Source organism: Hemitrygon akajei, chromosome 14 (assembly GCF_048418815.1).
Source record: "Hemitrygon akajei chromosome 14, sHemAka1.3, whole genome shotgun sequence".
NCBI lineage: Eukaryota > Metazoa > Chordata > Chondrichthyes > Myliobatiformes > Dasyatidae > Hemitrygon > Hemitrygon akajei.
Genome location: NC_133137.1, coordinates 51,562,074 through 51,576,771, shown reverse-complemented (window position 1 = coordinate 51,576,771; position 14,698 = coordinate 51,562,074). Strand labels below are relative to the sequence as shown.

The following is a 14,698-nucleotide window of genomic DNA, read 5'->3' as shown; positions in this document are numbered from 1 at the left end:
CACCCTTACCCCAGTCTGCCCCTTGCTTGGGATCACCCTGTCCCGTGATACTCTGAGGCAGGGGAGCAAAGGGGGTGAGAGGTCGAATGTCATGTGCCTGGCCCTCAGGTGCCCAGCAACAGTAGTGACCAATTGTGGGCACTTGCTTCTGACTCCTGTTGCCATGGGGAACATAGAGAGGAGCAGGTAAATGATGTGGGGGTAACAAGATCGTGGGAGACGGGGGGAGGAGCGGGGGGCACGGGAGATGAGGGGAGGGGCCAGGGATGCAGGAGACATGGGGAGGAGCCGGTGAATGATGTGGGGGGAAAGTGCCTACGTACCAGTATTCTCTCAGGTAAGAGGAGCACCACTTCGTATTCTATCTGCATAGCGTCAAACCTCATGGCATGAATATCAATTTTTTTTCCTCTGTCTCTATCTTCCGGTAATTCCCCCCCTCACTTTTTCTATTCCCCATTGTCCCATTCTGGCTCTCCTATTACCCCTTCTCTTTTTCTCACCTTCCCATCTCCTCCCTCAGGTACGCCTTCTCCCTTTCTCTCATCACCCATTATCCTTTCCTGTCAGATGCCCTGATTATCCCACTACCCATCGCCATGAGAGGCAATTGAGCATGGCTACTTAACTGACCAAATAGCATGTCTTTTGGACATTAAAGGAGACCTTCATGGCTGTAGGGAAAATGGGCTAATTCCATGCTGACAGCACTGGAGATCGGGATCGAATCTGAATCTCTGGAGTGAGAGGTAGCTGCTCTACCTTCCAGGCCACTCTGAAAGGATGTTGCATCTCTCCTACTTTTCCCTGCTTTGAGCTCCCTCAATCTCTAAGTGCAATCCAAAACCTTACCCCAGTACCCTTATAACTACCCTCTGCATGCTCATATCCTTGTTAAAATTATTCACAGTGAGCAAAAATAGCCCTTGCTGAGATGTAAAACTTTACCTTGTGTTTTGAGCTCCATATCACTATTGACAACACCAGAAATCTCACATTTTCTTGCTTTTCCAGTCTTTATCAATTTATTCTGCGCATTTAAAAGTGTTTTTTATAATTAGATTCTTTATTTGCAACTAGTTAAATAAACCATTTATAAATTCTTTGCCTTATTTATTGGAAGTAAGGCTTATTAATTTCAGTACCAGGACACTTGGAATATTGTTTTGCATGTTGATCTGTTTACATCTATACCTGTACATTTGAATATGTTTTAGCTACATAGCCAGGTTGATGTGATCGCTTCAATAACAGCAGTCTATATTCTATCACGTGGTCATGCTAATTATCTACCTTATTTTGGGTAAGTATTTGCCTGGATAGCCTCATGCTGTTTGCAACAGATGGAGTGCCACTTGGCTTCAAATGACGGTGTCTCAGTTGAGTGCCCACATCAGCCGATTCTTGTTTTTTCTCCTCTTCGTCGCCATGTAGTGTGGAATTGAAAGGCAGTGACCTTGAACGTTGCTCTCAGTGCTGCTCAGTGGCCTGCAGATCGTACAGTTAATGACCAAGTTGTTACTGTAAGTTGCAGTGTCACTTTTAATTTGAATTAACCTTGAGAGGAGTGTATGAGGGTCGTGGGAGACACGAGCCGCCATTTTGGGCTGGTGGCTGAGAAGCTGGGTTGTAGAAAAGTTGTGGCAATGTGCCAAGGATGGATTGTTAACCTGATGAATGGTCTCGGCCCGAAACACTGACCATTTATTTCTCTCCATAGATGCTGCCTGACTTGCCGAATTCCTCCCATTTTGTGTGTGTGTTCATCTGCAGAATCCTGTGCATTTATGAACTGTCGGCAAAGGGTGGCACTCCATAGCAACGGTTTGCTGCACCTTTGGATTAGACTGGTCTTTTTCTAGGCAGATAATTTCTGCCCGTTTTTCAGATCTTTATGACAAAAATCCTCTCACTAAGCCAGGATACCTTGAGGAACTTGATGCTCACGGGGTCAGACCTATTCCGTTCAACTGCTCCCAGAAGTGTTGTTTGAGCTGTCAGCTTGTTTCTCCGCGGCTCTCGTTCAGACTAACCCTGCATGTTATCAGTGCGACTGGTTTGTTTATATTTGGCCTCTCCCTGCAGTCAGTATCTCTGTTACCCAAAGTAAAGGCAGTGTAAACAGGGCCATTGTAATTCCATGAATCAGTCAGGTTGATCCCTGGCGTGAAATATATTGTTTTGTGGCTGCAGGACAGTACAATACATAGAATCACTAAGTTGCATTAAGAAAAATGCAAGAGAGGGGCAAAACTCGTGACGGGTTCATGGATTGATCAGACTTCTGATGGTGGAGGGGAAGAAGCTCTAAGATGTTGAGTGTGTGTCTTCAGGCTCCTGGGCTTGTTTCTGATGGTGGCAACGTGAAGAGGGCGTGTCCTGAATGGTGGGGGTCCTTAATGTTGCAGCCGCCTTTTAGAGGCACCAGTTTCTGAAGGTGTCCTCTGGTGGGGAGGCCAGTCAAGTCCATTGTCATTCAATTATATACATGTATATAATGTATATGGAAATAAGGAACCAGGGTGTAATGCACAGTAGTACACACGATAACTTGCAAATGTAAGGATAAAATCTATAGATGAATCACACATAAAGAACAAACTGAAGTGCATTAATATTAAATATTACACAGAACAGATTAACTAGTGACACTTTGAATACGATGTGGCAGGGAGTTCAGAAGCCTGTTGGCCTGAGGAAAGAAACTGTTTCCCATTCTGACCATTCTCGTTTTTGTATATCGGAGTCTCCTGCCTGATGGTAGAAAGTCAGAGATGCTGGACAGATGGGTGGGATCCTTAATAATACTAAGGGCTCTTCTCTCCTGATAAATGTCCCAGATGGATGGTAGGGACACCCCTATGATCCTCTCAGCTGTTCTAATACTCACGATGGAGCTGGCTGAGTTTTCAATTCTGCAGCTTTTTCCGCTCCAGTGAAGTGGCCCCTCAGTACCAGATGGTGATGCAACCAGTGAGAATGCTCTCCATACTAGATCTATAGATACTTGCTAGGCTCTGTGAGCCTGAAGGAAATGTGCATTTTATTTCAGTTTTCCTCATTTACCTTTTGGTCATTTAGATTTTTTTTTAGCTCTGCTAATGGTGTTTTGATAAAATGTGACTTGATTGTATTGTAATGTACAAAATAGCAAGCCCCCTTGACAATGTAATGGGGATGTTTCCTCCGGCTTGGGTTCCTGAACCAGCGGCACAGCTCCAGGAAAAAGGCTTGGCTACTTGGGATAGAAAAGAGAAGAAATTTTATGCCACAAACAGTGAAGAGGGTTTGATCAGAGGTCTTGCTGCTCATGGAATATAGAAATCTGCAGCACATTACAGGCCCTTCAGCCCAGAATGTTGTGCCGACCATGTAATCTACTCTAGAAAGTGCCTAGAATTACCCTACTGTATAGCCCTCTATTTTTCTAAGCTCTGCGTACCTAAGAGGCTCTTAAAAGACTGTACTGTCACCGGCAGTGCATTCTACATGCTCACCGCTCTCTGTGTGAAAAACTTATCCCTGACATCCCTTCTGTACCTACTTCCAAGCACCTTAAAATTATGCTCCCTCATGTTAGCCATTTCAGCCCTGGGAAAAAGACTCTGACTATCCACACAATCAATGCCTCTCATCATCTTATACACCTCTATCAGGTCACCTCTCATCCTCAGTTGCTTCGAGGAGAAAAGGCCAAGTTCACTCAACCTTGCTCTCCAATCCAGGCAACATCCTAGTAAATCTCCTCTTCACTCTCTCTATAGTATTCTATAGAGTATTCACACTCTATCCTTCCTGTAGTGAGGTGACCAGAACTGAACACAGTACTCCAAGTGGGATCTAACTGAAGCCTTGTATAACTGTAACATTACCTCATGGCTTTTGAACTCAATCCCACCGTTGATGAATGTCAACACACCATACACCTTCTTAACAACAGTGTCAACCTGCGCAGCAGCTTTGATTGTCTTATGGACACGGAGCCCAAGATCTCTCTGATCCTCCACACTGCCAAGAGTCTCACCATTAATATTATATTCTGTCTTCAAATTTGACCCACCAAAATGAACCACTTCACACTTATCTGGGTTGAACTCCATCTGCCACTTCTCAGCCCAGTTCTGCATCCTGTTGATCTCATGCTGTAAACTTTGACAGCCCTCCACACTATCCACAACACCTCCAACTTTTGTGTCATCAGCAAACTTGCTATCCCACTCTCTACTTCCTCATCCAGGTCATTTTTAAAAGTCACAAAGAGGAGGTGTCCCAGAACAGATCCCTGCAGAACACCACTGACCCCCATGCAGAATACGAACCATATGCAACCACCCTTTGCCTTCTCTGGGCAAGCCAATTCTGGATCACCAAAGCAAGATCTCCTTGGATCCCATGCCTCCTTTTTGAATGAGCCTTGCATGGGGAATCTTATCAAATGCCTTACTGAAATCTGTATTCACTAATGTCTTCATTAATGTGTTTTGTTACAATCAGGCTTGTAAGGCACAATCTGTCCTTGCCAAAGCCATGCGGACTATCCTTAATCAGATTGTCTCTCCAAATGCTCCTAAATCCTACCTCTTAGGATTTTCACCAATTTGCCCACCACTGAAGTAAGACTCATTGGTCTATAATTTCCTGGGTTATCTCTATTCCCTTTCTTGAACAAGGGAACAACATTTGCAACCCTCCAATCCACTGGTCTTCTCCCATCCCTGTTGATGCAAAAATCATCACCAGAGGCTCAGAAATCTCCCCCTTTGCTTCCCACAGTAGCCCGAGGTATGTCTCATCCAGTCCTGGTGACTTTCCTAACTTAATGCTTTTAAAAGCTCCAGCACATCCTCTTTCTTAATGTCTATACACTCAAGCAGTTAAGTCCACTGTAAGTCATCCCCACCATTGCCAAAGTCCTTTTCTCTGGTGAACACTGAAGCAAAGTATTCATTAAGTACCTCTGCTACCTCCTCCAACTCCATGTAAATGTTTCCACTGTCGCACCTGATTGGTCCTATTCCCACATGGCTTATCCTTTTGCTCTTCACATAATTGTAGAATTCCTTGGGGTTTTCCTTAATCCTGATTGCCAAGGCCTTCTCATGCCCCTTCTAGCTCTCCTAGTTTCATTTTTAAGCTCCTTCCTGACAACCTTATAATTTTCTAGAGCTCTAACAGTGCCTACCATCCTTTCCCTGCCTCAATGGAACATACCTATGCAGACCTCCATGAGAACGTTCCCTGAACATTTGCCACATTTCTGCTGTGCATTTCCCTGAGAACATCTGCTCCCAAGTTCCTGCCTAATAGATCATATTTCCCCCTACAACAATTAAATGTTTTCCCAAATTGTCTGCCCTCTCCAGTACTATGGTAAAGGAGATAGAGTTGTGATCACGAACTCCAAAATACTCTCCCACTAATCGATCTGACACTGGACCAGGTTCATTTCTCAATACCAGATCAAGTACAGCCTCTCCTCTGGTTGGCTTATCTTCATATTGTATCAGGAAACTTACCTGAACACACCTAACAAACTTCATCCCATCTAAACCTTTTGCTCCAAGGAGATGCCAGTCAATACTAGGAACTTTAAAATCTCCCATCTCAACAACCCTATCAGTTCATAACAGATAAAATCATTACACAGTGTATTGAGGTAGTACAAGGTACAACAATAACAGAATGCAGAATAAACTGTAACCTCTACCAAGAAAGTGCAGTGCAGACAGATAATAAGGTGAAAGCTCATAACAAGGTAGATTCTGAGGTCAACAGTCCAACTTATTGTACTAGGGAACTGTTTAATAGTCTTGTAACAATGGGATAGGAGCTGTCTTTAGCTTGGTGGGATGTGCTTTCAGCCTTTTGCATCTTCTGCTAGTGTAAGGGAAGAACAGAGAATTCCTGTGGTGGATGTGTTCTTTGATGCTGGCTGCTGTACTGAGACAGTAAGAAGTATAGACAGAGTCTATGGGTGGGGGGGGCTGTTTCCATAATGTGCTGAGCTATGTCCATTGAAAATAATTGTTAAGGGTCAACCATGATGGTCAAATTTCTGTTACCTCCTGAAGAGGTAGAGGTGTGCGTGACCTTTCTTGGCCATGACATCTCCATGTTTGGACAACGGCAGGGTTTGGTGATGTTCACTCCAAGGAAATTAAAGCTGTCAATCCCTCGACCCCACCACCGTTCACGTAGACAGGAGCATGTGCAACATCCCCCTTCCTGAAGTTAACAACTGGCTCTTTTGTTTTGGTAGACATTCACGGAAGGTTGTTGTTATGGCATCATGTTACCAACTCTCTATTTCCTTCCTGTACTCCAATTCGTCATTATTTGAGATACAGGTTTCCCCGGCTAATCGAAGGTAGAGCGTTCCCATGAAACGGTTCATAAGCGGGAATGTCAGACAGACAGACATACATACTTTATTGATCCCGAGGGAAACTGGGTCATAAAGTGAATAAGCAATTACCATTTATTTACATGGGAAAAATTTGTGAGCATTCACAGACCCAAAAAATAACTTACCAAATCATGCCAAATAACACATAAAACCTAAAATAACAGTAACATATTGTAAAAGCAGGAATGATCTGATAAATACACAGCCTATATAATGTAGGAATACTTCTCTGCAATTATTGCAGCACTGTCCACTGCAGCGAAAATCTCCCACAAACGCTTTCAGCAGCACTCGCGGCAAAAACACACAGCGCAAGCGCTCCCGGCAGAAGCATTTTTTCCAGTAACCTTTAAGCTATGAAGCTACTGAATAACACATAAAAATACACAGCCTATATAAAGTAGAAATAATGTACGCCCAGTGTAATTTCACTTACCAGAATCGGGAAGACAGTGAGGACACTGATGATGGTGTGTTAGGCTGAGTCATTGGAGGTTGGGGTGGTGGGACACTGGGGTGTCATCTCATCGTTGTCTGTTTCCATCAGGGCAGGCAGGTCACCTCCTATGTCTGCCTGCCTCAATGTCGAAGGTCGTGTTTCATTGTCTGCTGTGGCTGATGTGGAAGGCTTGAAAAACGACAGTATGCTTGACTGCTTAGCCTCGCGCATTTTTCTATCATACAGTTCTTTGTAAGCACTCAAACTATCCTGCAAATATGCCCTAAACCTACGTACCCTTTCAAAATTAAAGTCATACATTTCTGCAATCATTGCAGCGTTGTCAATTGCAGCAAAAATCTCACACAATTGCCTCACGTTCAGTTCCTGGATGCCTTCACTTTCGGGCCGTTCATTACTGCGTTCGGCTTCAGTTGTTATCCTTTCCTCTTCATCAGCTCTTCATCTCTCAGTTCTTGGTCATGGATGCCAAAACCTCTTCAACATCATCTTTATCATCTTCCACAAACCCTTAGCCAAACTCACTGTGTCCTTACTTCGTTCACCACAATCGAAACACTTTATTATGTCCAGTTTTACGCTAAGTGTAACACCCTTACGAGCTCTTTTAGGTTTTTCCGATTCCTTAGAACTCATCTTGCTAACGGATGCACAAAATAAATTGACATAAAGCACAGATGCTCACAGGCACGTGTTTAAGCAATGCCGGCTAGAATGTAGTTCCGGGGGAGGAGCTCGTCTGCTCGGGGCACGCTGCCTTTTTTCGTAACAGTGAAAACACCTCCTGTTAGCGAAAACAGGTAACTAATGTAGGTCTTCCGTAACAGCGAGTTGACATAAAGCGAACGTTCGAAAAACAGGGAACATAAGTACAGCCACCACAGTGGTATCATTGCAAACCTGTAGGTAGAATTAGAGCAGAACTTGGCCACACCGTCACAAGTGTACAGGGGTAACGTAGAGGGCTGAGGGTGGGACCTTGTGGAGTGCCAGTGTTAGGGTTTGAAATGCATGATTCTTTTACATGTAATTTAATGTGAATATTATCTCAATGGACTCTGGTTCTTTGCTACTTAAGGATACTGAATTCTGTGAAATGTTATATGTAAAAGAGAGTCCTTTATTTGTACAGCATATAACTGGAAATTCTCTTCAGAAGCTTGCCATATAGTCCAGAAGGAATCACAGACTGGAGCGTAGAGTGGGTAATTGGTGATGGTTGGTCTGGACTCTGGGTAGCATGAACAAGTGTAGCAGGATCACCTGAACTCCCCCGAGTGGGAAGGGAGCCTCTCTACTTCTGAAAGGTGATGCCCCTACAGCACAGTAACTGAGTGAGGATGTTCCTTCTGGCTGGGGAGTCTAGAACAAGGAGTCGCCATCTCAGGGTACAGGGCAAGAGGCTTGGGACTGAGGTGAAGAATTCTTCACTCAGAGGGTGGTAAACCTGTAGATACCAACTCAATTTGTATATTTAACGAGTTGTGTTTCTAGGCACTTAAAGCATCAAGAAATTTGGTATGGAGTTGAAGTATTATCCATGGTCATCTTGTGGAGTAGATTGAAAGGGTGACTGATCCACTGGTGTTCTTATTTAGTAATCCTGTGTCTATGTTATGCCCACATAAGCTAGCCTCATTTGCACACTTATTTATTTATTGTGATACAGTGCAGAGCAGGACCTTTTCAGCCCTTTGATCTGTAATGCCCAGCAAACCCCTGATTTAACCCTAGCCTAATCACAGGACAATTTGCAATGACCAATTAACCTGCTAACCACTACGTCTTTGGACTCCTATCCAAATGACTGTTCAATGTTGCTTTTTTACAGCTGCTTCTGGCAGTTCATTTCATTCACATACCATCCTCTGCATAAAGAAGTTGCCCCTTGGGTCCCTTTTAAAAAAATCTGTCCCCTCTCACCTTAAACCTTTGCCCTCCAATGAAAGTTCCCTTTACCAGAGGAAAAGAACGTTGTGCAATCTCCCTAAATGTGCCCCTTGTGATTTTTATACACCTCTATAAGGGTCACCCCCTTGGTCTCCTACATTCTGAGGGATAAAGTTCTAGGCTGCCCAACCTCTCTAGCTCAGGACCTCAAGTCTGAGCAGCATGCTCGTAAACCTTTGCGCTTTTTCCAACTTAATGACATCTACCAGAAGTGAGGTTTAAACCAGCAACCTCCGGAGGCAAGAATGCGATCTGAACTATGCAGTGAATGTGGCAGTTTGCTGGTGTCTTTCTGAGCGTAAAGGCACAGTCATCTCTAAAAATAATGTCAGCTTGGTAGCCGCGTGTTTGAGGTACGCTCAGCTGTATGATAATGTAATGGTTTGCATTATTGAATAAAAGATGCTGCATTTAATGAGAATCCGAATACCTCACAGGCACGGGTGTCACGTTTGTTAAATATTTAGCTTTCGTCTTACATCTTCATGATCTGGCATTGTGCTTGTTGACCACGCTGTTATAAGTCACTGAGACTGATCTTATCCACATCTTGCTGGCAACATTACTTTGCTATTGTCAGGAGAGGTGAGGATGGGGCCATTATCAATTTCATTTTTTAATTGACTGTTCAAGTGAATAAATTGACCTTGTTTGCTAGGAGTCATGTGTCCCACACCAATTCCATCCCCTTCACTCAGCACAGAAACCAGCCTTCCGGCCCACCACATTCATGCTGATGTGCATCATTGGAACTCTCTGTTCTGGAGAGTGACAGAGGCTTGATATGTAGATACTTTATTGATCCCAAAGGAAATTACAGTGTCACAGTAGCATTACAAGTGGAACAGATATACAAATATTGGAAAAGAAGTAAGAAAGAATTAAAAAAAAGTTACCTCAAACAGTCTAACAAGAGAGGGTCATCACTTCCCTAGCTATAGGTTGACTCATTATAGAGTCTAATGGCCGAGGGTAAGAATGACCTCCTGTAGCGCTCTTTGGAGCAGCGCTGTTGGTATCAACTGATATTTTCAAAATGGAGGTCAGTAAAACAGGATTTTATTTTATTTAGAGGTGCCGTGTGGAACAGGCCTTTTCCAGCCTTTCTAGCCACACCACCCCAATAACCCCAGATTTAACCTTGGCCTAATCATGGGGCAATTTACAATGACCAATTAACCTACTCAGTCATCTGTGGACTGTGAGAGGAATCCAGAGGACCCAGACAAAACCCACATTTCATGGGGAGGGTATACAGATTCCTTACAGATGATGCCAGAATTGAACACCAACTTCCAACACCCTGAGCTGTAATAACGTTGTGCTAACGGCTAAGCTACTGTGGCGTCCATTTTGGCCCATACCTTGGCTTTGGTATTGAAGGAATAGCTGGATACTAGGGGTCATGGGTTTAGGGTCAAAGGTGAAATATTCAAGGGGAATCTGAGCGGAAACTTAGAGGGTGGTGTGAGTGTAGAACGAGCTGTCAGTAGAAATGGTAGGTGCGGGTTTGGTATTAACATTTAACAGATATTTGGATGGAAGGAGTTTAGAGGGATATGATCTGGGTGCAGGTAGATAGGACAAGGCAGAAGATCAGTTCAGCATTGGCTAGGTAGGCCAAAGAGCTTGTGTCTCGGCTGTAGTACTCTATGACTTCAGAGAGCTCAATGGTGGAGCCGGTGGAAGATGATGACACATCACAATGGCAGTGAAGGCAGAGGAAGGCTGCAGTAGTGAAGGATCTCACTACTTAAATTCCAAGCTACTGGACCCTGACCCCAATCTGAAGCACCTCAGAGTATGTGGATCCTAGATTGGCCTCAAAAACCACCTGAAGACCCATCAATAGACAACCCCTTAACAGAACATCATACTCGATTGCATTCCTGTTTCTGTATGGATGTAGTGCAGGAAAAGGGTGTCGAGGTTTGGTCTTGAATGGCAGAAGAAACTCGAAGGGCCATAGACCTGCTAATTGTACTCGTTGACCAGATGTCTAGTTTGATATTGGCAATATGGGTGGGCTCCTTCATTGTTTGTGATGTAGGAGCCCATAAAATCCTCGTTCCCTTTAAGAACCAATAAAAAGGCATTCATAGCTGCAACGGGATCTTGTCAAGATTGTATATTGGCTTGGCAGTTTTTCTAGCTCTCTGCTAAACTCCTAGGGAACTGTGTGAAGATTCAAAAAAACTATAGGAGTGAAGGCAACAGGATTAAAATACGAGTGGCTTGTTTGTCACATGATCATCAGAGAGAAACTGAGACCAGTGGCTTTGATGAACCCTGCCATTGTTGAGATTGTGGTTGCTTGGAGAAGGTTTTTGTTGTGCACTGTTTCCCGTTACGTGTATTGGGGGGAAGGGGGTGGGGTTGGAAGAAACTTGATTAAACAATCAGCTTGTGCTGCTTTGTTCCATAATATGGATTGATAGTTGTAGCCTGTGATGATTCCCTTGACACTACTCAAGGCCAGTGGGTTTACTTCTAGTTATGGAATCCAACATTTAACACTGCAAAATTCCCATGATTTCTAGCTTTGTAATCCTCTCATTGTCCAGACAGTTCCTTTTGAGGCTGCTGTGCCTTAACATATCTAATGTTGTATAGAATTCTTCAAATGCCAATTGTCAGGAAGAGATTTTTACTTAGTTATTATTTTTTGTACATGCACAGGTTGTCTTTTGCACATTGGTTGTTTGTCAGTCTTTGAGAGTAGTTTTTCATTGATTCCATTGTGTTTCTTCGTTCTACTGTGAATGCCTGCAGGAAAATGAATCCCAGGGTACTATAGTGTGACAGATATATACTTTGGTAATAAATTTATTTTGAACTTTGAAAGGTCTCAGCCCAAAACATCAACTGCTTATTTTCCTCCATAGATGCTATCTGACCTGCTGAGTTCCTCTAGTATTTTGTGTGTGTTACTATGGATTTCCAGCATCTGTGGAAGCTGTTGCCATTCAAAAGCTGATGTATTTTCCACCCTCTCTGCATTTTGAGAATGTAACAGGAGCGCAGACATGGCTAGTTGACATGTTGAACTAAGTCTCCATCCAGTCAGGTCATGGCTTGGCCCTAACGCCACTCTCCCTCTCTCTTCTCATATCACTTGGAGTTCGTGCCTGTCAATCCCCATCTTGAATTGCTTCAATGACTGCCCCTACAGCTGGGGTAGAAAATCTTCAGAGATTGGCTGTCTTCCACCTCACTCTGAAACAATTCTCCTCGTTCTAGAATTGCTCAGTATGCCTGTCCTGAGTCCTGCATCTTGACCAGGCCACCTTTGTTGCTGCTGATTCTGGTATTTGCTGACCCTTGTGTCTCTAGACAAGTGGGTAGTTGCTCTGAGTCAGGCCTGGTCACCATGTATGTGTTGCAAGTAGCTAGGGTTTATTTTAAGCACAGAATTTATTTGCAACACTCGTCCAATTGCTTCATTTTCTGGGAAAACGAATTAGGAGAAGTTGTTGTACTTCAGTTTCTTCCATGCTTTACTTAAAATGGAACAATAGCAGAGCATTACAATTCTGGAAATGGGCCCCATGGGGAGAGTTGGCACCCTGGATCATTACTTACTGATATAGTTCAGTCTTTTAGATTGCAAATGCCATTTTCAAGTAATCCAGTCAGTGTTCTGAGATTAAATATTTCACTGTTTGTGATTAACAAAATGTGAATGAAACCAGTAAATAAACTGGGTATATTGTATACAGGGTCCAGCAAAAATTGGAACAGAAATCCAGCTTTCTATCAGATGAGTGAGTTGTCTGCCCTTCCTCAGCACCTCTCCCATTCTGCCAAACTCCACATTCTTCCTGCAGTAGATTTAAGTTTTAGTATTCTAGGCCTATCCACTTGAATAACTTGTGAGCAATTTGACCCAGCAGAACAATACTCAGTTTACACACATGCATACGCACGCGTGCACACACATGCACACAAGTAGTCCTCCAATTCCAGAACAGATCTTCAGTCTCCAGGCTTCAGCCATCGGGTTTTGACTTCCAACCAATTTTCACCCATTCCTTCATGTTCCTGTCAGTTTGCACTTTTTCTAATCCCTATTCCGACTTGGAGCCCCTAGCCAGAACCGGATACTGAACACAGCCTGTCTGTGCTGACGGCCAAACCTCCTGCTGCTAACCAGGTTCACAGCTGGATCGCCATTCGAAGCCAGTGGTGACTTGAGGAGAGTGGCAGTCGGGGAAGTTAGTGGAGGTTCAGAAACTTACCGTGCAGACATTTTATTTCTGTAATAGTGTCTGATGCTCATTGCAAACTTCGGAGAGGAAGTTATTGCAACATGACACCGGTGTGCAATCTAAAGTAACAGAAAGACTGTGCAGCTAGCATTACATGGTGTTTTGCTGCATGGGGAATCGTGTCAGGACAAGACGTGTTGAACACGCTTGGAGGCAAATACATCCCAAAACGTTTAGAACAAAACACTTTGTCCTTCAAATGTGCAAATAGTTTCCAAGGCTTGCTGGAGTTGTTGCATAAAGTTAACCCTCGAAGTGTTGATGGTGTTGAGAGTAAATGCAGTAAGTGGAACTGTTACAGAGGTTGTCTTCGGTGAGAGGGCAGTTTCTTGTGAAAGCCACGTGTGGGCAGTTCCCTGCGTAGATAGTGCTGTCCCTCCTCAGCATGACACGCTTCCTGCAACCCATTGCAAGTCATCTCGGAGTTATTTAGTGGCTGGTATTTAGCTAATTTAAATTTGGATCATTTAAATGGAGTTAAATCCAGAGTAGCATTTCCAAAAATTGTGATCGCTAGCAATGTCAAGGTACAGATAAGGTGAATTACCAGTTGTAGTGGAGTCTAAAACTAGAGGACACAGATTTAAGGCGTGAGGCAAAAGATTTAGGGAAGGAATTTCTTTAGTCAGAGAGTGTTGAATCTATGAAATTCATTGCCAAGGCAGCTGTGGATATTGTGCATTTAAAGCTAAAGTTGGTAGGTTCTTGTTAAGTCACCTGAACCAGATGGAATACATCTCAGAGTCCTGAGAGAGGTTGCTGAAGAGATAATGGATGCATTGGTGGTCATCTTTCAAGAATCACTTGATTCTGGCATGGCCCCAGAATCAAGCCCCAGAATGGCCCCAGAGGACCGGAAGATTACAAATGTCACTCCACTCTTTAAGAAGGGAGGAAGGCAAAAGAAAGGAAATTAACAGCCGGTTAGCCCAGGGGTCACCAACCTTTTTTTGCACCGTGGACCTGTTTAATATTGACAATATTCTTGTGGACTGGCCGACGGTGGGGGAGGGTGGCGAGGGGTGTTAATCATGACCGTAATATAAGTGATAGGTCAACTATAAATCACTTATAAGTGGCTAATACACTCAATTTTGTTTCTAAAAGGGTTTATCTAATGAATTTAATATTAAACACACAGCACATATTTTCCTTGCATGAACATAGTGATAAGTCAATTATAACTCACTTATAAGTCAATAGCATCATAACATTTTAAGTAACATTTGGATATTAAACACAGTACATATTTTCCTCGTATGAACATATAAAATCATTACAACACACCAGTGAGAGGACAAGGTAAGGGCCAGAGGCCCCCGTACTGGGGCCGTGGCGGTCGCAGTCCGGAGAAAGCAACCGACCGAGCGAGGTGTGCGACAGGGTGCAGGCCCGCCTCCCCCTTGTAGGTAGGAAGGATCTATCAGCTGACAAAAGTTTGGCTCAAGGAATAACTTTAAGTAGATCGCAGCGAGGTAGCTGCTCTGCTGCTTACGAAACCCTGAGCCCGTATTAGGTCATCTGCGAAAATTTTAGCACCGGGTTCCCTATGAACATTTGGTGTGCTAAACAGGTTTAGAAGCGGCGCCCATCTATCCTCGCTCCAGGCCAGTA

General features: G+C 43.7%; 1 protein-coding gene across 2 annotated transcripts in view; it reads left to right on the top strand.

Moving 5' to 3' along the window:
• Positions 1-14,698, top strand: part of rassf8b (Ras association domain family member 8b) — a 128,880-nt gene that overhangs the window by 32,626 nt on the left and 81,556 nt on the right. The window contains exon 1 of one of the 2 annotated variants that reach the window (XM_073066052.1): positions 1,431-1,523. The exons of the other annotated variant lie outside the window; for it this stretch is intronic. The gene's annotated coding sequence lies outside the window, so the exon portion shown is untranslated. Of the gene's footprint in view, positions 1-1,430; positions 1,524-14,698 lie in introns of those variants that run through there. 2 annotated transcript variants of the gene reach the window in all.